Source organism: Pseudophryne corroboree, chromosome 1, assembly GCF_028390025.1.
Source record: "Pseudophryne corroboree isolate aPseCor3 chromosome 1, aPseCor3.hap2, whole genome shotgun sequence".
NCBI classification, from domain to species: Eukaryota; Metazoa; Chordata; class Amphibia; order Anura; family Myobatrachidae; genus Pseudophryne; species Pseudophryne corroboree.
The window spans coordinates 722,192,221-722,217,129 of record NC_086444.1 but is presented as its reverse complement, the minus strand read 5'-3'; the positions used below and the strand labels follow the sequence as shown (position 1 = coordinate 722,217,129).

General features: G+C 48.2%; 1 long non-coding RNA gene across 1 annotated transcript; it reads left to right on the top strand.

Moving 5' to 3' along the window:
• The first annotated feature begins 10,740 nt into the window (after nucleotides 1–10,740).
• Nucleotides 10,741–24,654, top strand: LOC134938177 (uncharacterized). The gene is made up of 2 exons (XR_010180819.1): nucleotides 10,741–11,016; nucleotides 24,244–24,654. It is a non-coding gene; the product is annotated as an uncharacterized LOC134938177 (long non-coding RNA).
• Nucleotides 24,655–24,909: the final 255 nt, after the last annotated feature.

The window sequence follows — 24,909 nt, the reverse complement described above, 5'->3', positions numbered from 1 at the left end:
CTCTGCACCCTCTCCACCCGCGCTTCTGCCCCCTCCTCACCCACGTCTCTGCCCCTTCCCTCCTGTGTCTTTGCCCCCTTCCCACCTGCGTCTCTGCCCCCTCCTCACCTGTGTCTCTGCCCCCTCCTCACCTGCATCCCTGCCCCCTCCTCACCTGCGTCTTTGCCCCCTCCCCACCTGTGTCTCTGCCCCTTCCCCTCCTGCATGCCTGCCCCCTCCTCACCTGCATATTTGCCCCATTTGCACCTGCATCTCTGCCCCCTTCACAACGTGTGCTTCTCACAGCCCCTCCACCTATATCTCTACCACCTCCCCACTTGAGTCTCTGCCCTCTCTCCACCTGTATCTCTACCACCTCCCCACTTGAGTCTCTGCCCTCTCTCCACCTGTCTGCCCCTTCACCACCTGTGCTTCCGCCCCTCGCCAACCTGTGTCTCTGCACACTCTCCACCTATGTCTCTACCTTCTCTCTACTTGTACTTCCACCTTCCTCTTCACTTGTGTCTCTGCCACCTTCACTACCTATGTGTCCACCCCTCTTATCATCTGTGTCTTGTTCCCCACTTGTGTCATTGCCCGTTTCGCACCTGTGCCTCTGCCTCTCTACCCATGTGTATCTCTGCCTCCCTCCCCACCTGTGTCCCTTCTCCCTTCACCACCTGTGCTTCCGCCCCTCTCATCACTTGTGTCTCAGGGTATTTTTACGAAAAATACCCTGAGAATTGTGGTAACAGGATTCGCAGGGACAGAGCTTTCTCGCAAGCTCTGTCCCTGTTGGTGGTAATTGATACATCCCTGCAATGTATTCAATTTTCACAATGTGATTTTGGTCACATGTATCACATCTGCATCTCAGATGTGGATTGTGCAAAATATGACGCATAGTGTGGGGATGTAGTGTAGTAGTGATATAGTGAAGTGAAGTAGTGTGGGGAGGAAGTGCAGTGATGTAACATGCCACCACACCCCCATGCCCACACAGGGAGAAATTATCTGTGGCGCTAATCACACCCACTGCGCAGCAACAATAGGCCCTTCAGAAATGTCAGCTCCAGGCCAATGTGGACCTTAATCTGGCACTGGCTAAAACACACTTTGATGAGTTTATGTCCTCCATGGGAAATAGATTTTCTTTCTCAGTGAACTATAGATATTATAGATTTGGCAATAAGACCGGGAAACTACTATCAAACTTACTTAATGGTACACGCCCTCCCATGGTTACCCACCCATTGAGAACCTCCTCTGGCACTTTAACCTGGAGATATCCAATGTAATGAAATCCTTTTATCAGAATCTATATTCCACGGCAGCACACTCTTCATCCCCTACCAACCCCATTTCCTCGCCCTGGCCTGCTACGTTCTGGGACAACCTTATCACTCCTCGACTTCAACCCACTATGGTCCAATCCTTACTGGCCCCTGTGTTGTTGGACGAAGTTCAACGCATAATTGGTCAGTTTAGTAGGGACAAGGCTCCGGGCTCAGACGGCTTCAGTGCTGATTTTTACAAACTGCTCCTCCCTCACTTAGGAGATACCCTAGTCTGAGTATTACATGTGATATTGACTTCTGCCACCCTCCCCATTCACTTTAACACTGCCGTCCTTAAAGTCCTTCCCAAACCTGATAGAGACCTTTCCCTTCCTGGATCGTACCGTCCAATATCCCTTTTAAATCTTGACTATAAACTGCTCACAAAAATTTTGGCGGATCGGATCAAATTATTACTCCCCCATATTATACACAGAGATCAGACAGGATTTATCTGGGTCAACACTTGGAGATCAATGTGCGACAGGTACTCACTGCTATATATGCTTCTACTTCTTTACCCCTATCACTGACCTGGTTTGAAAGTGTTGTGGACTCGGGGATTCTTCCGGTGACCGGGAAGAGGAACCGCCACTGGGTCGCAGTAGAGATGGACGAATGTAGGTTTTCCTCATGCAGGATTAGGACGGTAGACAGAAGGCACGGGCGGACGCTTGAAGGTCTCCTGAAAGACAAGACTTGCAAAGGTGCTGATGAATTGATGAAGATTACCATAAGCTCACTGAGAGCGATGCTGAGGTGCTAGAGGCACTGAGGTGCTAGAGGCATTGAGGTGCTTGAAGCGCTTGGAGACGCTGAGGTGCTTGGAGGTACGGAGGTGCTTGGAGGTACAGAGGTGCTTGGAGGTACAGAGGTGCTTGGAGGTACAGAGGTGCTTGGAGGTACAGAGGTGCTTGGAGACATGGCGGTGCTTGGAGTTTGAGGCACGGAGTTGCTGGAGGCACGGAGGTGCTTGGAGGCACGGAGGTGCTGGAGGCTTGGAGGCACGGAGGTGCTTGGAGGCACGGAGGTGCTTGGAGGCACGGATGGAAGGGCTGACGCCACAGGGATACGGGAGCTCTGGAGATCACAACTACAGCAGCAGTAACGATGATACTCAGGCGCCGGAGCTCTGCCCGGCGTCTGAATTTGTACTTCCCGCCAGCACCTGATCGGGGAAGCGCCGATGACGTCACCCGTCCCCCAGTGGACGCCGGGCACACCCGCGACGTCCACACTACGAGCGCCGGACGGAGCGCCGGGTGCCGGAGAACGCCAGAAAGGACGGCCGCCCGGAGAGCCAGCACCCCCGGAGAGGCAAGTACGGCGGCCGCGACATGACAGTACCCCCTCCTCTAGGAGTGGCCCCTGGAAACTTTCCTGGTTTCGTAGGGTGTCTAGAATGGAAAATCCGGATTAGTCGAGGAGCCAAGACCTCAGAAACCTTTATCCAACTTCTCTCCTCAGGACCATACCCTTTCCATTCCACCAGATATTGCAGATTCTTGTGAAGGTAACGAGAGTCCAGAATAGTTTTGATCTCAAAGTCTGTTCCTGTTTCAGTTTCCACTGAGGTGGGGCTAGAGGACTCTGAATGAAAACGATTAAGGACGAGAGGACGAAGAAGAGAAACATGGAAGGCATTTGGTATACGTAGGTGAGAAGGTAAACTCAACTTACAGACCACGGGATTCAGGACTTGTAGCACAGGGTAAGGACCGATGAATCTTGGAGCTAACTTCATAGTGGGCACCTTCAACCGGAGATTACGTGTGGACAGCCATACCCTATCACCAACCTTGTATTGAGGAGCGGCTCGCCGTTTCTTATCTGCGAAGAACTTGTATCGGACTGAAACCTTTTTAAGACTAGCATGAATCTTACTCCAAATTTGTCTGAAGTGTAGTAGAGTGGACGTTACAGCTGGAACCTCTTCTCCGGAACTCGTGGGTGGAACCCATAGTTGACGAAGAACGGAGACTCACCAGTGGAAGAATGAAATGAATGGTTATGGGCAAACTCCGCCCAAGGTAACAACTCCACCCAGTTGTCCTGTGAAGGGGAGAGATAAAGGCGGAGGAAAGTCTCTAGATCTTTATTGACTCGTTCCGTTTGTCCATTCGTTTGGGGATGATGGCCCTCATTCCGAGTTGTTCGCTCGCAAGCTGCTTTTAGCAGATTTACTCACGCTAAGCCGCCGCCTACTGGGAGTGAATCTTAGCTTCTTAAAATTGCGAACGACGTATTCGCAATATTGCGATTACACCTCTCTTAGCAGTTTCTGAGTAGCTCCAGACTTACTCGGCATCTGCGATCAGTTCAGTGCTTGTCGTTCCTGGTTTGACGTCACAAACACACCCAGCGTTCGCCCAGACACTCCCCCGTTTCTCCAGCCACTCCCGCGTTTTTCCCAGAAACGGTAGCGTTTTTTCACACACACCCATAAAACGGCGAGTTTCCGCCCAGAAACACCCACTTCCTGTCAATCACACTACGATCAACAGAACGATGAAAAAGCCGTGAGTAAAATTCCTAACTGCATAGCAAATTTACTTGGCGCAGTCGCAGTGTGGACATTGCGCATGCGCACTAAGCGGAAAATCGCTGCGATGCGAAAAAATTTACCGAGCGAACAACTCGGAATGACCCCCGATAAGCGGACGAAAACTTAAGTTTAATCTGCAAGGCCGAGCAGAGAGCTTTCCAAAACCTTGCGGTGAACTGTACCCCTTGATCAGAGACTATTTCCTGAGGCAACCCATGCAATCGAAAATGTTCTCGGATGAACAATAGAGCTAGTTTAGGAGCTGTCGGCAGACCAGTCAATGGAACGAAGTGCGCCATCTTCGAAAAACGGTCGACGATCACCCAGACGGTGTTGCAACCTTTGGAACAGGGCAAGTCAGTGATGAAGTCCATGGAAATGTGAGTCCAGGGTTTCATAGGAATGGGCAGAGGACGAAGCAACCCAGCAGGAGGCAGGCGAGGAGATTTATGTTGTGTACACTGTGGACAAGAATTAACGTAATCCTGTACATCCTTCCTCATGGTGTCCCACCAGTAAGATCTTTGCAGAAACTTGTACATCTTCTGGGCGCCAGGATGACCGGAAAACTTGGAGATATGGGCCCACTGTAGTATTCTCGGCCGGAATTTAGCTGGTACGGACATTCTTCCAGGGGGAGGAGCTGGAGTAGTTGAGGCAGCGGAGACAGAAATTGGATTTAGAATTAAACTCCGCTCAAAAGAATCATCTTCGTCTGTGGAAGTTTGTGAACGGGACAGCGCATCCGCTTTAGTCTTGAAAGTCCCGGCCCGGTACTTGATAACAAAAGAAAATCGAGTGAAGAAGAGTGCCCATCTAGCTTGGCGAGGATTCAAGCATTGTGCGGTTTTGATATACAACAAATTTTTGTGATCAGTGTAAATGGTAATCACATGTTTGGCCCCTTCTAAGAGATATCTCCACTCTTCCAAGGCAGATTTAATTGCCAAAAGTTCCTGGTCTCCAATAGTGTAATTTCGTTCGGCCGGAGAGAATTTACGAGAGTGGAAGCCACACGGATGTAATTTCTTATCTGAGGAGTACTGAGAGAGAACGGCCCCAACTCCGACCGAAGATGCGTCAACTTCTAGGAAGAAAAGTTCTTCGAAATTTGGTTGTTGGAGTACTGGAGCGGACATGAAAGCTGATTTCAAGTGGGAAAAAGCCTCAATGGCTTCGGGAGGCCACAAATTCGGGTTAGAGCCCTTTCTCGTCAAGGCAGTAATGGGCGCAACAATGGTGGAGAAACCCCTCACGAATTTCCTGTAGTAATTCGCAAAGCCCAGGAATCTTTGTATTGCTTTCAAAGTGAGAGGCTGAGTCCAGTCACGAATGGCAGAGAGCTTCTCCGGATCCATGCGAAGCTCCGTCCCCGAGATGATATAACCGAGGAACGGAACCGATGTCACTTCGAAGGTACACTTGGAGAACTTAGCATAGAGACGATTCTTTCGTAAACGGTGGAGCACCTCTTTGACCTGAGTCCTGTGTTCAACAAGATCTTTGGAAAAAATCAGGATGTCGTCCAAATATACCACAACACTTCGATATAACATGTCTCGGAAGATTTCGTTGACGAATCCCTGGAAGACGGCAGGAGCGTTACTAAGGCCAAACGGCATCACCAGGTATTCGTAATGCCCATCCCAAGTATTGAAGGCGGTCTTCCATTCATCCCCTTCACGGATGCGTATTAGATTATAAGCTCCCCTCAAATCGAGCTTGGAGAAAACGCGGGCGCCACGAACCCTATCAAATAACTCTGTGATAAGTGGCAAGGGGTATTTATTCTTGATGGTGATATCGTTTAAGCCGCGGTAGTCGATACATGGTCTCAACCCCCCGTCCTTCTTCTTCACGAAAAAGAAGCCCGCTCCAGCAGGGGAGGAAGAGGGGCGAATGAATCCCTTAAGCAGATTGGACTTAATATAGTCCGACATAGCTTGAGTCTCGGGAAGTGACAAAGGATATGTGCGGCCACGGGGCGGCATCTGGGATATAGTCAATAGGGCAGTCCCAAGGCCTATGAGGTGGTAACTGGTCAGCCACCTGTTCCGAAAACACATCCTTGAACCTGATACACCTCCGGAATATGCTCTTCATCCGACTTAGAAGAGACACGGAGCGGACAAACGGGAGTGAGACAGTTAGCATGACAAAAGGAACTCCAAGATAGAATTTGAGAGGACTTCCAGTCAATGTGGGGATTATGAATTTTGAGCCAAGGCATTCCGAGGACCAGATCATGATGCATTTCCGGAATCACCAAGAATTCCAGACATTCTTGATGAAGAGCCCCGACCTGCAGCTTAACTGTCTCCGTGCGCCACGTTATGAGACCCTTGGAAATTCTAGTACCATTGATAGCCGTCAATGAAATAGGCCGCTCGATAGGCCGTACCTTTAAATCCATGCTTTGGACACAGGAAGACGAAACGAAGTTCCCCGCAGCTCCGGAATCCAACAAGGCCTCACAAAACTTGGAGACTGACTTGGTGATTAAAGACACAGGAAGCAAACAATCCAAAATAAGAAGATTTAGTCGTGACCCCCAACTTGACTCCTCCAGAACAAGCTAGGCCTGCCCGTTTCCCGGACGAGATTTACAAAACTTGAGGAAATTATCTGTGGCTCCACAGTAAAGGCAAAGTTTACCCTCACGACGACGCTGACGTTCCTCCGGAGACAGTCGGGACCGGTTAATTTGCATGGGTTCGTCCGAGCTGGGCACAGCTGCCGGCCTAGGAGGAGGATGCCGGAACCTGGAACGATCTGAACGACTACGTTCTCCTCCACGCTCCTGCATCCGAAGATCCACCTTGACGCAAAGGGAGATCAACTCTTCTAATAGATCCGGCAGATCCCTAGTAACCAACTCATCTTTCAGCCTGTCGGAGAGACCGTTCCAGAAGGCAGCCCTCAGGGCGTCATTATTCCAGCGAAGTTCAGAGGCAATGGTCTGGAAATGAACCACGTACTGACCCACGGAGCGGGAGCCCTGACGAACACGGAGCAAGTCAGAAGAAGCAGTGGTCGTCCTGCCGGGCTCGTCGAAGATTCTTCGAAAGGACGTAATGAAGTTGGTGTAGTTGGAAACCACGGGATCATATCGTTCCCATAACGGAGACACCCAATCCAACGCTGACCCTTCAAGCAGGAAAATGATATACGCTACCTTAGACCGATCCGTAGGGAAATTATGAGAGAGAAGCTCGAAGTGCACCTCGCACTGGTTTAGAAAACCACGGCAATTCTTTGGATTCCCATTATAGCGGGAAGCAGTAGGAAGCTGAAGGCGTGACCTGGTACCGGCCGGAGGTTGGGCGTTACTAGAAACGGCAACTGGAGCAGTTACGGGAACTGAAACCAGAATTATGGAAGCTAAAGATGCTTGAATTTGGTCCAATCGACCGGACAATTCCTGGAGATATTGCATCACCTGGCCCTGTGTCGCCTCCTGAGTCTGAACTCGGGAAGCCAAACTTTGGATGTGGCCTGAGTATACTATCACTGACCTGGTTTGGAAGTGTTGTGGACTCGGGTTTCTTCAGGTGACCGGGAAGAGGAACCGCCACTGGGTCGCAGTAGAGATGGCCGAATGTAGGTTTTCCTCATGCAGGATTAGGACGGTAGACAGAAGGCACGGGTGGACGCTTGAAGGTCTCCTGAAAGACAAGACTTGCAAAGGTGCTGATGAATTGATGAAGATTACCATAAGCTCACTGAGAGCGATGCTGAGGTGCTAGAGGCACTGAGGTGCTAGAGGCACTGAGGTGCTAGAGGCATTGAGGTGCTTGAAGGCGCTGAAGCGCTTGGAGACGCTGAGGTGCTTGGAGGCACGGTGGTGCTTGGAGGCACGGTGGTGCTTGGAGGCACGGAGGTGCTTGGAGGCACGGAGGTGCTTGAAGACACGGAGGTGATTGGAGTTGGAGGCACGGAGGTGCCTGGAGGCACGGAGGTGCTGGAGGCACGGAGGTGCTTGGAGGCACGGAGGTGCTGGAGGCACGGAGGTGCTTGGAGGCACGGAGGTGCTGGAGGCACGGAGGTGCTTGGAGGCACGGAGGTGCTGGAGGCACGGAGGTGCTTGGAGGCACGGAGGTGTTTGGAGGCACGGAGGTGCTGGAGGCACGGAGGTGCTTGGAGGCACGGAGGTGCTTGGAGGCACGGATGGAAGGGCTGACGCCACAGGGATACGGGAGCTCTGGAGATCACAACTACAGCAGCAGTAACGATGATACTCAGGCGCCGGAACTCTGCCCGGCGTCTGAATTTGTACTTTCCGCCAGCACCTGATTGGGGAAGTGCCGATGACGTCACCCGTCCCCCAGTGGATGCCGGGCGCACCCGCGACATCCACCCTAGAGCGCCGGACGGAGCGCCGGGTGCCGGAGACCGCCAGAGAGGACGGCCGCCCGGAGAGCCAGCACCCCCTGGAGAGGCAAGTATGGCGGCCGCGACGACGGCATGACAACCCCCTCCACACACCCTGTTATTCTATCCCTTGATGCTGAAAAAGCATTCGATATGGTAGAATGGGATCACTTATTTCGAACACGCTTACAATTTGGTTTCCCAGATTCCTTTGTGGATTTTTTTAAGACTACTCTATTCCAGCCCTCAGACCCAAGTGTCTTGTAATGGGATTTTATCTTCTCCTTTCACAATTCACCGAGGATCAAGACAGGGCTGCCATTTATCACCCTTACTTTTCGCCATAGCCTTAGAGACCCTGGCGATAGCATTGCGGACATCGGCACTTTTTAAAGGGATTAGGGTCGGCGATGTAGAACTTCGTCTTGCTCTCTTTGACGATGATATGCTCTTATTTGTATCAGACCCAACGACTACCATCCCGGAAATTCTTGGTTTAATCCAGGCATTTGGGGACAGGGCGGGATACAGAATCAATATAGCCAAATCTGATCTCCTCCCATTAGGCTCCTCCGCACAATCTATCCCCCAACTCCTCCCCTCTCTTTCCTTTAAAATAGGCCATAAGAAAATCACATACTTAGGAGTCCAGATCCCAGCTAATCTATCTCGGCTGTATGAGGATAATTTCACACCCATGCTGGCATGCATAGCCACGCTACTGGACAATTGGAAATTGTTACCTTTATCCCTATTGGGAAAAGTGGCGGTACTACAGAGTATAGTCTTTCCAAAATTATTTTATTTAATGCAAATGCTTCCAATACGTCTTACTAATCATGATATTAAACAGCTACGTCAAAATTCTTATGGAGAGGGAAGAAAGCTTTCATAGCTTTAGACAAATTGATGGCCCCTAAATCAGCGGGTGGAATAGGTGTCCCAGATTATGCGTCCTACTCCGTGGCTTCCTTATTTCGATGTGCTGCTGATTGGCTGTATGACCAGGAACTCTTTACTGATTCAACACTGGATGAGGTCCTCTTTGCACCTTTTTTCCCGGCAGCGCTTTTATTATCTAAATCCTCCACATTCTTCACAACCCCCTTTGTCATGATATTTACTATGCATGGCAATCCCTGCACAAGAAATTTAAATGCAATCCCATGGTCTCAACGTGTATCCAACTATGGGGTAACCCGGCTTTTCCTCCATCTCTCATCAACCCTAATTACCGTGTCTGGAGAGAGAATTAGACAATTCCTCCAAGGTGTTTGTCTCGGGAGGCTCAATACTTCCATTCTCAGTCCTACGGGAGAAATTTGACCTCCCACACTCCCATTTCTTCATGTATTTGCAGACATGTCATTATCTAGATACAGTCTCTCGCTCACACACCACTTCACGAATATCTTCCCTCTCACCCAAGCCATTACTGGTATCACTCAAAATCCATAAGTCTGGCCCAACACGCATTAGACAGATTTATTCCATTCTGACATCTGCATTGACAGAGGACAGATGGGATAGACTTCTCACCAAATGGCGCAAAGATATACCTCACCTAGCCAACCACAGTTCACTTAGTGATCATTATTCTCCTCGCTTCCCCATATTTGCAGGAGGTCCACCTCCGCACTCTGCAGAGGGCCTATATCTCCCCGATACAACACGCTAGATTTAACCCCGCAGAATCTGTGGAATGCCTTAAATGTCATGTATGCATAGCTTCCTTCTACCATATGTTTTGGGAGTGTGGACTGATCCAACGATTATGGCACAAAGTGGTGGCATATATTAACCAATAACTCCATGTGAGAGTGGTAGCGACTCCTTTATCTTGCTTATGTGCAAATTTCTCGGAATGGGACCTAGGAACCGGGAAGCGACGGTCCTTACCGTTTCTCACCGTCCTGGTAACGGTCTCCAAAAAAATTATTTTGTCTCACTGGCTTTCCTCATCCTCACCCACTCTAGTGGAGGTCCATGGCAAACTCTTACAAATATTGTATTATGACAGGAAATCAGCCCAGGTTAATAAAGAAATCGGGGACAAGTCTTTTTATAAAAAGTGGGGTACCTATATTGATTCGCGGGATCAGTCCACACAAACCCAGATCTTTAAAGTGTTTGAACAAACTGAATGGTACCTTCATAGGAAACTTCTGGAAGACTCTGCATTATTAAACTTCCCCCCCTGCATTCCTATATTATATTGCTCTTACTACACTGTCTGATCTTATATTGAGGTACTAATTACAATCTCATAATGATATGGCAGTCTCACCTTCCCTCCCCATCTCTCCTCATGTGTGTCCCTATATCCCTCTGCCCAACTTTTCTTCTCCTTCTTTTCATTTTCTTTCGCTTTTCATCTACCAGTGCCGTAACTAGGTGTGTGCGGATGGGGCATTGCACACAGCGCAATTGCGCTGTGGGCGCACCATCCGCATCCACACTGATTAGCTGCCACCAGCTGCTGCGCTGCCCGCTATAGTGTACACAGTATATTAGTAGCGCTGCTCCCGGCTCCTTCCCCACCGAAGGCAGTGCTGCTAATATAGATCACAGGCACAGCAGGCAGCGCTGGGCAATCTGTTTCTGTGAGTCTCTCCTACGTATGCTGCTGGGCTCTGCTCCGCCCCCCCTCCTCCTGCTCTCCTGCACTGTACACTGGCTTCCGTGTACAGGAGAGACGATGGCTGCAGCTGCTGCTTATCACAGCAAGTGAAGTCTCTTCCTCCGTCCCTCCCACCCCTCGTGCAAGTGCTGCTTATATTGTAGGTATGTGCTTATTACTACTTATTTCAATAAAACAAATAACATTAAGAAAGACTTTTCTTGTGTTTGGAAATTCTGGACTTTGTCTCAGTGACTTTTTAGATAAACTACTGTGTAGTTTATCTAAAATAAAGAAAAAAAGATAAACTACTAGTGTAGAGATTTTGTAAAAAAACAAACCCCAAAAACTGCATATACATTTATGTAATGTCCCCTGTAACTTGAATACATAATATTGTGTGTAAATATTCTTCTGCTATGGTATAAAACTATATATATATATATATATATATATATTTGGAGTATTACTGTCAGGTGTAATGTGACTAATGAACGCTGCTGTGCGGTGTAATGTAACTAATGGACGCTAATGTGTGGTGTAATGTGACTGCAGGCGCTACCGTGCGGTGTAATCTAACTGGCGGACGCTACCGTGCGGTGTAATGTGACTGGTGGATGCTACCGTGCGGTGTAATCTAACTGGCGGACGCTACCGTGCGGTGTAATGTGACTGGTGGATGCTACCGTGCGGTGTAATCTAACTGGCAGACGCTACCGTGCGGTGTAATCTAACTGGCGAACGCTACCGTGCGGTGTAATGTGACTGGTGGATGCTACCGTGCGGTGTAATCTAACTGGCGGACGCTACCGTGCGGTGTAATGTGACTGGTGGACGCTACCGTGCTGTGTAATGTAACTGGCGGACGCTACCGTGCGGTGTAATGTGACTGGTGGACGCTACCGTGCGGTGTAATGTAACTGGTGGGCGCTACCGTGCGGTGTAATGTAACTGGTGAACGCTACCGTGCTGTGTAATGTAACTGGTGGACGCTACTGTGCAGTGTAATGTGACTGGCGGATGCTACCGTGCTGTGTAATATAACTGGTGGACGCTACCGTGCTGTGTAATGTGACTGGTGGACGCTACCGTGCGGTGTAATGTAACTGGTGGACGCTACCGTGCGGTGTAATGTAACTGGTGGACGCTACCGTGCTGTGTAATGTAACTGGTGGACGCTACTGTGCAGTGTAATGTGACTGGCGGATGCTACCGTGCTGTGCAAAGTAACTGATGGACGCTACCGTGCTGTGTAATGTGACTGGTGGCTGCTACCGTGCGGTGTAATGTAACTGGTGGACGCTACCGTGCTGTGTAATGTAACTGGTGGACGCTACCGTGCTGTGTAATGTGACTGGTGGCTGCTACCGTGCGGTGTAATGTAACTGGTGGACGCTACCGTGCGGTGTAATGTGATTGGCGAATGCTACCGTGCTGTGTAATATAACTGGTGGACGCTACCGTGCTGTGTAATGTAACTGGTGGACGCTACCGTGCTGTGTAATGTAACTGGTGGACGCTACCGTGCGGTGTAATGTGATTGGCGGATGCTACCGTGCTGTGTAATATAACTGGTGGACGCTACCGTGCTGTGTAATGTAACTGGTGGCTGCTACCGTGCGGTGTAATCTAACTGGTGGACGCTACCGTGCGGTGTAATGTGATTGGCGGATGCTACCGTGCTGTGTAATATAACTGGTGGACGCTACCGTGCTGTGTAATGTAACTGGTGGACGCTACCGTGCTGTGTAATGTAACTGGTGGACGCTACCGTGCTGTGTAATGTGACTATGCAGTGTAATGTGGCTAACGGTTGGGGGCAATTCTCTTTCTGGCAGAGGGCACCAAAATGTCTAGTTGCCGCTCTGGCAGTGGCGTAACTAGCGGTGTGTGAATTATAGGAAGGGAGGGGGGGGGGAGAGGTAGGGTTCATTTCAAACATGACAAAGGGGGGGGGGGGCGCCGTTGCAGTTACTTGCACACAGCGCTAAAAAGTCTAGTTACGGCACTGTCATCTACTTTCTTCTTTTCTTTTAATGATGTGATTTGGGTAAAACATAGAATTTGACGGCAGATAAGAACCACTTGGCCCATCTAGTCTGCCCATTTTTTTTATCCTTTAGGTAATCGCAACCCTTTTTGAACCTTAATTCTTTGTAAGGATATTCATATGCCTATCCCAAGCATGTTTAAATTGCTCTACAGTATTAGCCTCTACCACCTCTGATGGGAGGCTATTCCACTTGTCCACTACCCTTTCTGTGAAATAATTTTTCCTTAAATTTCCCCTGTACCTGCCTCCCTCCAGTTTCAGTGTATGTCCTTGAGTTCTAATACTTCTCGGTAGTGTTACTCCTTGTTCTAAACTGTTTACTTGTTAATGTATGTTTTAATATTTGCACACATCATCTGCCGCTGTTATTACTATGATATCTTGGCAGAAGTTTTCAGACGTACCACCCTTACAGTTCCTGAACGTTCATTTAATCACTTGACATGTTTATTTACTGATGTTGGCTTTACGGCCTTGGTATATGTCACTGTTTAATGACTTACCACTTATACCTATGGCTCCCTACTTTGGTAACCTTTAACCCTCTGATTACACATTTCTATTCAGCTATTCTATTTTGAACGCTACCTGAATGCGTCCGTTTGTATTATGTACAATATTATATGACAAAATCGAAATAAACAGATAAAAAAAAAAAAAAAGCCACGATGCATAAAGTTATCAAAGCACAAAGATATCTGTGCATTTCCATGACGCATAATGACTGTGATTGTATATATAAAATATATAATTGAAAACGTATGTACCCAGGTAATAATTGCTAATTTCAGGTTATTTAAAAATAACCTAGGATCCTTTAAAAAATAAAAGGCTCCTTAAAAGTTGTATATACATAATATGCACCTTAAAAAAATGTTACATACTGTATGCATTTATTAATAAACTTGTGTGTGGCTATTTTATTGATTAAAAAAAAATGACTTAGACTCTTTGCAGTGTACAAGAGATACTGTAATAACAGAGGCAGGCTTTTGCAGAGAGTGGTTAAGTGCTCCCAATCTAGACTTTCCATGATAGATTAGGAGCTCCCATTTTGTAGTCGTTTAGAGCAGGAATTGATTGCATGGCCAGACTCCCCAAAATACAGACAGTGGTTTGCTTTATGACATATCAAACGCTTCTCAGGAGAGAGGCGAGATCTATTCATTTGCATAGGTTCACTTTTGGTGGATGGTGAACGAGGATGAGAAGAATGAAATTTGAATTTAACACTTTAACTTTTCTCAATAGATCACTCCCTAAGATGCAAGTCCACTTTATTACAAAGATAAATTTGATCATCAAATTTGGTGGGCTGATCTTGAGTTGCTAACTCATCTTTAATTTTATCAGATCGTCTATTCCAGAGTGCTGAGGTTAATGCTTCCTCATTCCACTGCAGCTCAGAAGCTAAGGTCTGGAACAGAACTACATAATGACCCACAGACTTGTTGTCCTGACAAAGGCACATGATATCTACTGATGCAGAAGTAGTTCTCCCTGGTTCAGCAAAGATTCTCCAAAAGGTAGTAATTAATTCCGAGTAATTAGCAATGGCAGCAATTAATACGAACTTTCTCACAATGGAGATACCCAATCAAGGGCTTGACCTGTAAGAAGGGCTACAATATAAGCAACTTGTGTCTTGGCAGTTGGAAAGCTAGCAGGCTGTAGTGTAAAATGAACTTCACATTGATTTAAAAAATCAACAACACTGTTTAGGACTTCCATCAAATTTATAGGGAGCTGATAGTATGAGCCGAGACACCGGCATATGTGGTGGTGGCTAAATGGATATTGTAGATGAGGCTTCAGAAAAAAAAGGAGTTCCAGCTCCATATTTTCCTGAAGGCATTGAGCCAGCTGCCTTTGTGAGGTCTCTAAACCCTCCAGACAACTTGCAATACTCTGCAATAAATGTCTGAACCACTTGCCAAATCTATGTGACTAGTGCAAACTGTCACAATTGTGGTTCTTTGTGAACCCAGACTGGAATCACAGGTTGGAGTAGGGTGAGTAGTAGGTAGCAGGAAGCTGGGTGGCCTAATAAAGCTCCTTCTCATGAATTGGATTAAAATACAACTGGACTGATAGTAGGGGGTATATTTATTAAAGGGCAGGTTTTTAGAAGTGGAGATACTGCCCGCAGCAACCAATCAGGTTTTACTTATCATTTGTCTAGTACCTTCTAGAAGATAATAGCTAAAACCTAATTGGTTTCTATGGCCATAAAGCCAGATTCAGGTTGGATTGCAATACGCGATCCAACCGCAAAAATTACTAAAAGGATGCGCGCGCATGGCCCATCCTGCACATGCGCCCGCAGAAAATGCGAATGCCTCTGCTTGTCAGTCAGGCAGAGGTGTTCGCGGGGTGGCAGCGCTCCATTTCCATGGCGGAGCGTTCCAGGGTCATGGCTTAGAAACGGGGGGCATGCTGGTGTGATGGGGGCGTGATTGGGGCGGCTGCGTGACGTCACATGCAGCCACTCCGATCAAAAAGATGACTGTGCGCAAGGGCAGGGGCGGTGATTAGCATGCTGGGCAGCCCCCAGCATGCGATCACAAGTATTGCAAATTCTGCTACTTAGCAGAATTTGCAATCCTTACTGAATTAGGCCCATTATCTCCTCTAAAAACCTGCACTTTAGTAACTGTACCATTAGGAGCACACAGAATCGTATAGAATAATAAAAGCTTGATTGAAGACTATAAGAATCACAGAAGGTAGCTGCTGTAATCCGATCAGGAACAACTTGATACTGAACAGTTACTCTGAACACTAAAAGAGGCAGGTATCAGGAACACTAAGCCTCTGGATAGTGCTGTAAGTAACACAAGATAACCACCTAGGACACTAGGGTAGGTAGGCGTTGGGAATGCTGGACTTTTGAACAGAGTATTAGTAACTTGCAACCTGACAGACACTGGGCTGAGCAGAAACTAGACTGAGACCGGAATGAGGGGGAACTGGAATGGCACCGGAAATGAGCAGGAACCGGAATAGCACCAGCATGAGCAGGAACCGAAATGGCACCAGAAAGAGTAGGCACTGACCTGGCACAAGACTGGGCAGAAACCAGACTGGGATTGGACTGAGCAGGAACTGGACTGGTACAAGGCTGACTGCAAAGTGGTATGGGCATAGGTGATAAATGCATAGGTACTTTACACTGCGGAGGACAGTGTCTCTGGAATCTCCACAAAGGGGGTGATTCAGACCTGATCGTAAATGTGCTCAATTTAGCACATGTACGATCAGTTTCTTGATACATGGGGGGGCACCCAGCACAGGGCTAGTCCGCCCTGCATGTCAGGCCCTAACCCCACGCCCGCACGAGTGCAAAAGCATCGCACGGCGGCGATGCTTTCACACCCGCCAAGTAGCTCCCTACCTGCGCATCCTGGCTGCACTGGCAGGCGGCTACCTGCCGCGTTCTGGTTCACGTCGGCTGCGTGTGACATCATGCAGCTGCCGCAGTCCGTCCCCGCAATGGTCCGGACATGCCTGTGTTGTCCGGACCACGCCCCACGAACGCAGTTCTATCACCATTAGTATGCCCCCTCCCGCCCCGCAACTGCCTGTCAATCAAGCAGAGGCGATCACACCAGTAAGATGCTTTCTCATCTCACAGGGTCTCACTGAGTGCACACGCGCAGTGCGGCCACTGCGCATGGGCACTCCAGAAAGGGCTTCAGGCTGTGATCGCTGTTGTAACAGCGATCAGGTCTGAATTAGGCCCAAAGTCCTTTTATACCTGAGCACTACTGCAGATTGTGAGAGCTGGAATATCATTGGTGATACAAAAGGTCATCTTATTCAGACCAACATTGCTGTGGCCAGCATCTGGTGGGAATCGCTGCACATGGAATGCCAGGGACAGCCTTGTAGCAGCAGGGAGAAAGAGCAGGAGCCATAGCCAGATGCTGAGAGCAAAGAAGACCTGGAGACCCTCTAAGCAATCAGGTCATTGCATGGAGTGGCAGGTAAAGAGGCTTGTAGCTAGCAGTCTTGGCACTTTTTGTGACATAAGCTAGTTATAAATGTTAACTTAGACCACTACAACAAAGCAGATATATGTAGTACAGAATGCACCTGCAACTGTAAGTGCCTTGCCAGGCCCAGCTGGGGATATCTGCCAGTCAGATCCGAAGATGGCATCCTCTCTTCAGTCAGGAGTGACCCTGGCTGAATTAACTTCTGCTCCTGTGTAATCATCACTCAGTTCATCCTCAGAGTGCTTGTCTGATTCTTTATCACATATTCTATGCTCTTACATACCAATTCCTCATTGTTATAGAGTTTGGATTTTCTCTAACGTCCTAAGTGGATGCTGGGGACTCCGTAAGGACCATGGGGAATAGCGGCTCCGCAGGAGACTGGGCACATCTAAAGAAAGCTTTAGGACTATCTGGTGTGCACTGGCTCCTCCCCCCATGACCCTCCTCCAAGCCTCAGTTAGATCTTTGTGCCCGAACGAGAAGGGTGCACACTAGGGGCTCTCCTGAGCTTCTTAGTGAAAGTTTTAGTTTAGGTTTTTTATTTTCAGTGAGACCTGCTGGCAACAGGCTCACTGCATCGAGGGACTAAAGGGAGAAGAAGCGAACTCACCTGCATGCAGAGTGGATTGGGCTTCTTAGGCTACTGGACATTAGCTCCAGAGGGACGATCACAGGCCCAGCCTGGATGGGTCCCAGAGCCGCGCCGCCGGCCCCCTTACAGAGCCAGAAGGCAGAAGAGGTCCGGAAAATCGGCGGCAGAAGACGTCCTGTCTTCAACAAGGTAGCGCACAGCACTGCAGCTGTGCGCCATTGCTCTCAGCACACTTCACACTCTGGTCACTGAGGGTGCAGGGCGCTGGGGGGGGCGCCCTGAGACGCAATAAAAAACACCTTGGATGGCAAAAAATGCATCACATATAGCTCCTGGGCTATATGGATGCATTTAACCCCTGCCAGAATACATAGAAAAACGGGAGATAAGGCCGCCGATAAGGGGGCGGAGCCTATCTCCTCAGCACACTGGCGCCATTTTCCCTCACAGCTCCGTTGGAGGGAAGCTCCCTGTCTCTCCCCTGCAGTCACTACACTACAGAAAGGGTTAAAAAAGAGAGGGGGGGGGGCACTAATTACGCGCAGTATTAAAGATACAGCAGCTATAAGTGGAAAAACACTTATATAAGGTTATCCCTGTATATATATAGCGCTCTGGTGTGTGCTGGCAAACTCTCCCTCTGTCTCCCCAAAGGGCTAGTGGGGTCCTGTCCTCTATCAGAGCATTCCCTGTGTGTGTGCTATATGTCGGTACGTTTGTGTCGACATGTATGAGGAGAAAAATGATGTGGAGACGGAGCAGATTGCCTGTAATAGTGATGTCACCCCCTAGGGGGTCGACACCTGAGTGGATGAACTGTTGGAAGGAATTACGTGACAGTGTCAGCTCTGTATAAAAGACAGTGGTTGACATGAGACAGCCGGCTACTCAGCTTGGGCCTGTCCAGACGTCTCATAGGCCGTCAGGGGCTCTAAAGCGCCCGTTACCTCAGATGGCAGATATAGACGCCGACACGGATACTGACTCCAGTGTCGACGGTGAAGAGACAAATGTGACTTCCAGTAGGGCCACACGTTACATGATTGAGGCAATGAAAAATGTTTTACACATTTCTGATAATACGAGTACCACCAAAAAGGGGTATTATGTTCGGTGAGGAAAAACTACCTGTAGTTTTCCTGAATCGGAGAAATTAAATGAGGTGTGTGATGATGCGTGGTTTCCCCCCGATAACAACTGATAATTTCTAAAATGTTATTGGCATTATATCCTTTCCCGCCAGAGGTTAGGGTGCGTTGGGAAACACCCCCTAGGGTGGATAAAGCGCTCACACGCTTGTAAGGGCTCTACCCTCTCCTGAGATGGCCGCCCTTAAGGATCCTGCTGATAGAAAGCAGGAGGGTATCCTAAAATGTATTTACACACATACTGGTGTTATACTGCGACCAGCAATCGCCTCAGCCTGGATGTGCAGTGCTGGGTTGGCGTGGTCGGATTCCCTGACTAAAAATATTGATACCCTAGATAGGGACAGTATATTTTTGCCTATAGAGCATTTAAAAGATGCATTTCTATATATGCGTGATGCACAGCGGAATATTTGCCGACTGGCATCAAGTCTAAGTGCGTTGTCCATTTCTACCAGTAGAAGGTTATGGACACGTCAGTGGTCAGGTGATGCGTATTCCAAACGGCATTTGGAAGTATTGCCTTATTAAAGGGAGGAGTTATTTGGGGTCGGTCTTTCAGACCTGGTGGCCACGGCAACAGCTGGGAAATCCACGTTTGTACCCCAGGTCGCCTCTCAACATGAGAAGACGCCGTATTATCAGGCGCAGTCTTTTCGTGGACAAGCGGGCAAAAGGTTCCTCATTTCTGCCCCGTGACAGAGGGAGAGGAAAAAGGCTGCAGAAATCAGCCAGTTCCCAGGAACAGAAACCCTCTCCCGCCTCTGCCAAGCCCTCAGTATGACGCTGGGGCTTTACAAGCAGAATCAGGCACGGTGGGGGCCCCGTCTCAATGAATTTCAGCGCGCAGTGGGCTCACTCGCAAGTAGACCCCTGGATCCTTCAGGTGATATCTCAGGGGTACAAATTAGAATTCGAGACGTCTCTCCCTCGCCGTTTCCTAAAGTCGGCTTTACCGATGTCTCCTTCTGACAGGGAGACAGTTTTGGAAGCCATTCACAAGCTGTATTCCCAGCAGGTGATAATCAAGGTACCCCTCCTGCAACAGGGAACGGGGTATTATTCCACACTGTTGTGGTACCGAAGCCGGACGGCTCGGTGAGACCGATTCTAAATCTAAAATCTTTGAACACTTACATACAGAGGTTCAAATTCAAGATTGAGTCACTCAGAGCAGTGATTGCGAACCTGGAAGAAGGGGACTACATGATGTCTCGGGACATCAAGGATGCTTACCTTCATGTCAAAATTTACCCTTCTCATCAAGGGTACCTCAGGTTTATGGTACAGAACTGTCACTATCAGTTCAGACGCTGCCGTATGGATGGTCCACGGCACCCCGGGTCTTTACCAAGGTAATGGCCGAAATGATGATATTCCTTCGAAGGAAGGGAATTTTAGTTATCCCTTACTTGGACGATTCCCTGATAAGGGTAAGATCCAGGGAACAGTTGGAGGTCGGTGTAGCACTATCTTTTAGTAACATAGTAACATAGTATCTGAGGTTGAAAAAAGACAATTGTCCATCGAGTTCAACCTATTTGTGGTGTCCTCTGCATGATGATCTGACTAAATAGTAACTATAATGCATGACTATGCACCATACCCCTGGATATCCTTATCCAATAGGAATTTATCTAACCCATTCTTAAAGGTGTTGACAGATTCCGCCATTACAACTCCCTCGGGCAGGGAATTCCAAACACGTATTGTCCTTACCGTGAAAAAGCCTTTACGCCGTATTGTGCGGAATCTCCTCTCCTCTAACCTGAGCGAGTGTCCACGAGTCCTCTGTGTTGATCTAACCAAAAACAGGTCCCGCGCAAGCTCTGAGTATTGTCCCCTTATATATTTGTAGATGTTGATCATATCCCCTCTTAGTCTCCGCTTTTCCAATGTAAACATGCCTAGTCTTTCAAGCCTTTCCTTGTATTCCATCGTCTCCATGCCCTTAATTAGTTTGGTCGCCCTCCTTTGTACCTTTTCAAGCTCCAGGATATCCTTTTTGTAGTACGGTGCCCAGAACTGTACACAGTATTCAAGGTGTGGCCTCACTAGTGATTTATATAATGGGAGTATAATACTCTCGTCCCTAGCATCAATACCCCGTTTTATGCATGCTAGTGTAGTGTTGCGGCAGCACGATTGGATTCTTAATATTCCAAAATCGCAGCTGGTTCCGACGACTTGTCTTCTGTTCCTAGGGATGATCCTGGACACAGTCCAGAAAAAGGTGTTTCTCCCGGAGGAGAAAGCCAGGGAGTTATCCGAGCTAGTCAGGAACCTCCTAAAACCGAGCCAAGTCTCAGTGCATCAATGCACAAGGGTTCTGGGTAAAATGGTGGCTTCCTACGAAGCAATCCCATTCGGCAGATTCCACGCAAGAACTTTCCAGTGGGACCTGCTGGACAAATGGTCCGGGTCGCATCTTCAGATGCATCAGCGGATAACCCTGTCACCAAGGACAAGGGTGTCCCTCCTGTGGTGGTTGCAGAGTGCTCATCTTCTAGAGGGCCGCAGATTCGGCATTCAGGACTGGGTCCTGGTGACCACGGATGCCAGCCTGCGAGGCTGGGGAGCAGTCACACAGGGAAGGAATATCCAGGGCTTATGGTCAAGCCTGGAGACATCACTTCACATAAATATCCTGAAGCTAAGGGCCATTTACAATGCTCTAAGCTTAGCAAGACCTCTGCTTCAAGGTCAGCCGGTGTTGATCCAGTCGGACAACATCACGGCAGTCACCCACGTAAACAGACAGGGTGGCACAAGAAGCAGGAGGGCAATGGCAGAAGCTGCAAGGATTCTTCGCTGGGCGGAAAATCATGTGATAGCACTGTCAGCAGTATTCATTCCGGGAGTGGACAACTGGGAAGCAGACTTCCTCAGCACGACCTCCACCCGGGAGAGTGGGGACTTCACCCAGAAGTCTTCCACATGATTAGAAACCGTTGGGAAAAACTCGACAGGTATTGCGCCAGGTCAAGGGACCCTCAGGCAATAGCTGTAGACGCTCTGGTAACACCGTGGGTGTACCAGTCAGTGTATGTGTTCCCTCCTCTGCCTCTCATACCCAAGGTACTGAGATTGATAAGATGGAGAGGAGTAAGCACTATATTCGTGGCTCCGGATTGGCCAAGAAGGACTTGGTAACCGGAACTTCAAGAGATGCTCACGGAGGATCCGTGGCCTCTACCTCTAAGAAGAGACCTGCTCCAGCAAGGACCCTGTCTGTTCCAAGACTTACCGCGGCTGCGTTTGACGGCATGGCGGTTGAACGCCGGATCCTGAAGGAAAAAAGGCATTCCGGATGAAGTCATCCCTATCCTGATCAAAGCCAGGAAGGATGTAACCGCAAAACATTATCACCGCATTTGGCGAAAATAGGTTGCGTGGTGCGAGGCCAGTAAGGCCCGACGGAGGAAATTCAACTGGGTCGATTCCTACATTTCCTGCAAACAGGAGTGTCTATGGGCCTGAAATTGGGGTCCATTAAGGTTCAAATTTCGGCCCTGTCAATTTTCTTCCAAAAAGAACTAGCTTCAGTCCCTGAAGTTCAGACGTTTGTAAAAGGGGTACTGCATATACAGCCTCCTTTTGTGCCTCCAGTGGCACTTTGGGATCTCAATGTAGTTTTTGGGTTCCAAAAGTCACATTGGTTTGAACCACTTAAATCTGTGGAGTTAAAATATCTCACATGGAAAGTGGTCATGCAGTTGGCCCTGGCCTGGGCCAGGCGCGTGTCAGAATTGGCGGCTTTATCCTGTAAAAGCCCTTATCTGATTTTCCATTCGGACAGGGCGGAATTGAGGACTCGTCCTCAGTTTCTCCCTAAGGTGGTTTCAGCGTTTCACCTGAACCAACCTATTGTGGTGCCTGCGGCTACTAGGGACTTGGAGGACTCCAAGTTGCTAGACGTTGTCAGGGCCCTGAAAATATATGTTTCCAGGACGGCTGGAGTCAGGAAAACTGACTCGCTGTTTATCCTGTATGCACCCAACAAGCTGGGTGCTCCTGCTTCTAAGCAGACTATTGCTCGTTGGATTTGTAGTACAATTCAGCTTGCACATTCTGTGGCAGGCCTGCCACAGCCAAAAATCTGTAAATGCCCACTCCACAAGGAAGGTGGGCTCATCTTGGGCGGCTGCCCGAGGGGTCTCGGCTTTACAACTTTGCCGAGCAGCTACTTGGTCAGGAGCAAATACGTTTGTAAAATTCTACAAAATTGATACCCTGGCTGAGGAGGACCTGGAGTTCTCTCATTTGGTGCTGCAGAGTCATCCGCACTCTCCCGCCCGTTTGGGAGCTTTGGTATAATCCCCATGGTCCTTACGGAGTCCCCAGCATCCACTTAGGACGTTAGAGAAAATAAGAATTTACTTACCGATAATTCTATTTCTCGTAGTCCGTAGTGGATGCTGGGCGCCCATCCCAAGTGCGGATTGTCTGCAATACTGGTACATAGTTATTGTTACCAAAAAATCGGGTTATTGCTGTAGTGAGCCATCTTTTCTAGAGGCTCCTCTGTTATCATGCTGTTAACTGGGTTCAGATCACAAGTTGTACGGTGTGATTGGTGTGGCTGGTATGAGTCTTACCCAGGATTCAAGATCCTTCCTTATTGTGTACGCTCGTCCGGGCACAGTATCCTAACTGAGGCTTGGAGGAGGGTCATGGGGGGAGGAGCCAGTGCACACCAGATAGTCCTAAAGCTTTCTTTAGATATGCCCAGTCTCCTGCGGAGCCGCTATTCCCTATGGTCCTTACGGAGTCCCCAGCATCCACTACGGACTACGAGAAATAGAATTATCGGTAAGTAAATTCTTATTATCGTGTAGTATTGCTACTGCCAATATAGATAAATATCTTCTTCTGGATTTCAGAGAGGAAGTCTTAGATTGGGCTAATTCACTTACTGAGTCCAAGTATCCAACACTTCAAGATTTTCAGAACTTCTGTGACACTGTAATTAAAAGATTTGGTCCAGAGACAGTTCAACTGGGGTAATCTGAGTATCCTACCCTATCTGCCATGAATTTGCCTATTACTCCATCCATCACCACTTCACTGTCTAAACAAAGATCAGGCTTTGCTGGACCAATACGTTAAAGATTTCCAAGACATCAAGAACAGAAACACTCCAGGTCTCAGTCCAGGAACTTGACAGTCAGTTTCACTACCGTGTCATCTTCTTACAGTGGTTGTTCGGAGTCTTTGTCCATTGCTCAGTTCTCCGATCCATCACTTTCTGAGGAAGATCAAGCTTTGTTGGATCAATACATCAGGGAATTCCAAGCCGTTTTAAAAAATAGAAACATCCCAAAAACAGTTCAAAGGCCACAAAGGTCCATTCATTGACCTAAATCCGCATACACACGGTGCAATGCAGACTACGGCCGATATTGACTATGCGATCTAGTTGGAGGTATGAACCTCCGATATAGTCAAAATTGGCCTGCCTGCACAGTTTATTTTTCCTTGGTGACTTTTTTTTTATGCTTTAGGATACATATAACATGTTTAATTGTGTATTATGATCTCTGTGGAGCCAATCAGAAAACAGGAAGTTGATGGTGACAACACTTTTTTTGTTGCAGGTAACTGAAGATGGCTTTGACAAAAGAGGAGATAATTGAGGTCATTTTGATGTCTGGAGAACGAAGTTTCCGTGTCATAGTTGCAGATTTTAACAACCGGCACCTAGAAAGACCTCCAATTTCACATAACACTGTCAGGTGCCTAATTTTCAAATTCCAAGAAACTGGGACTGTGGCTGACAAGTCACGGAGTGGTCATCCAAAAAGTGCTACTGACGAGACAACCTCAACAATGGTTTTGGCATCCTTCGTGAAGAGCCCACAATGCAGCACAACGCCCACACATTAAATGACTGTTCTTTATGGAGAACAGTTCAGCCTGTAATTCCAACAAAAAAAGTGTTGTAACTTTTGAACCATAACTGCTATTTCAAATCTGTTTGCAGCAATACACTTTTCAGCAAGTTCTAATGTTGTTTGACATGTTACACGACCCTTTTCCATCTGAAAAAATTGACATAGATTCAAGATGGATGATTTCATGATGGCGCGCATGTTCGGTACATACCCTAAAAGATAGCCGACCTCACCCATAAGCTTTCTGGAGTATTCAGTTTTCCCATTTCCTGCAAAGTTTTTGAAACAAAAGGGTGTACTGCGACTTTTGAATCACCCTGTATATACATGGATATATATACACATATCCACAAAAGATCAAAATAAGAG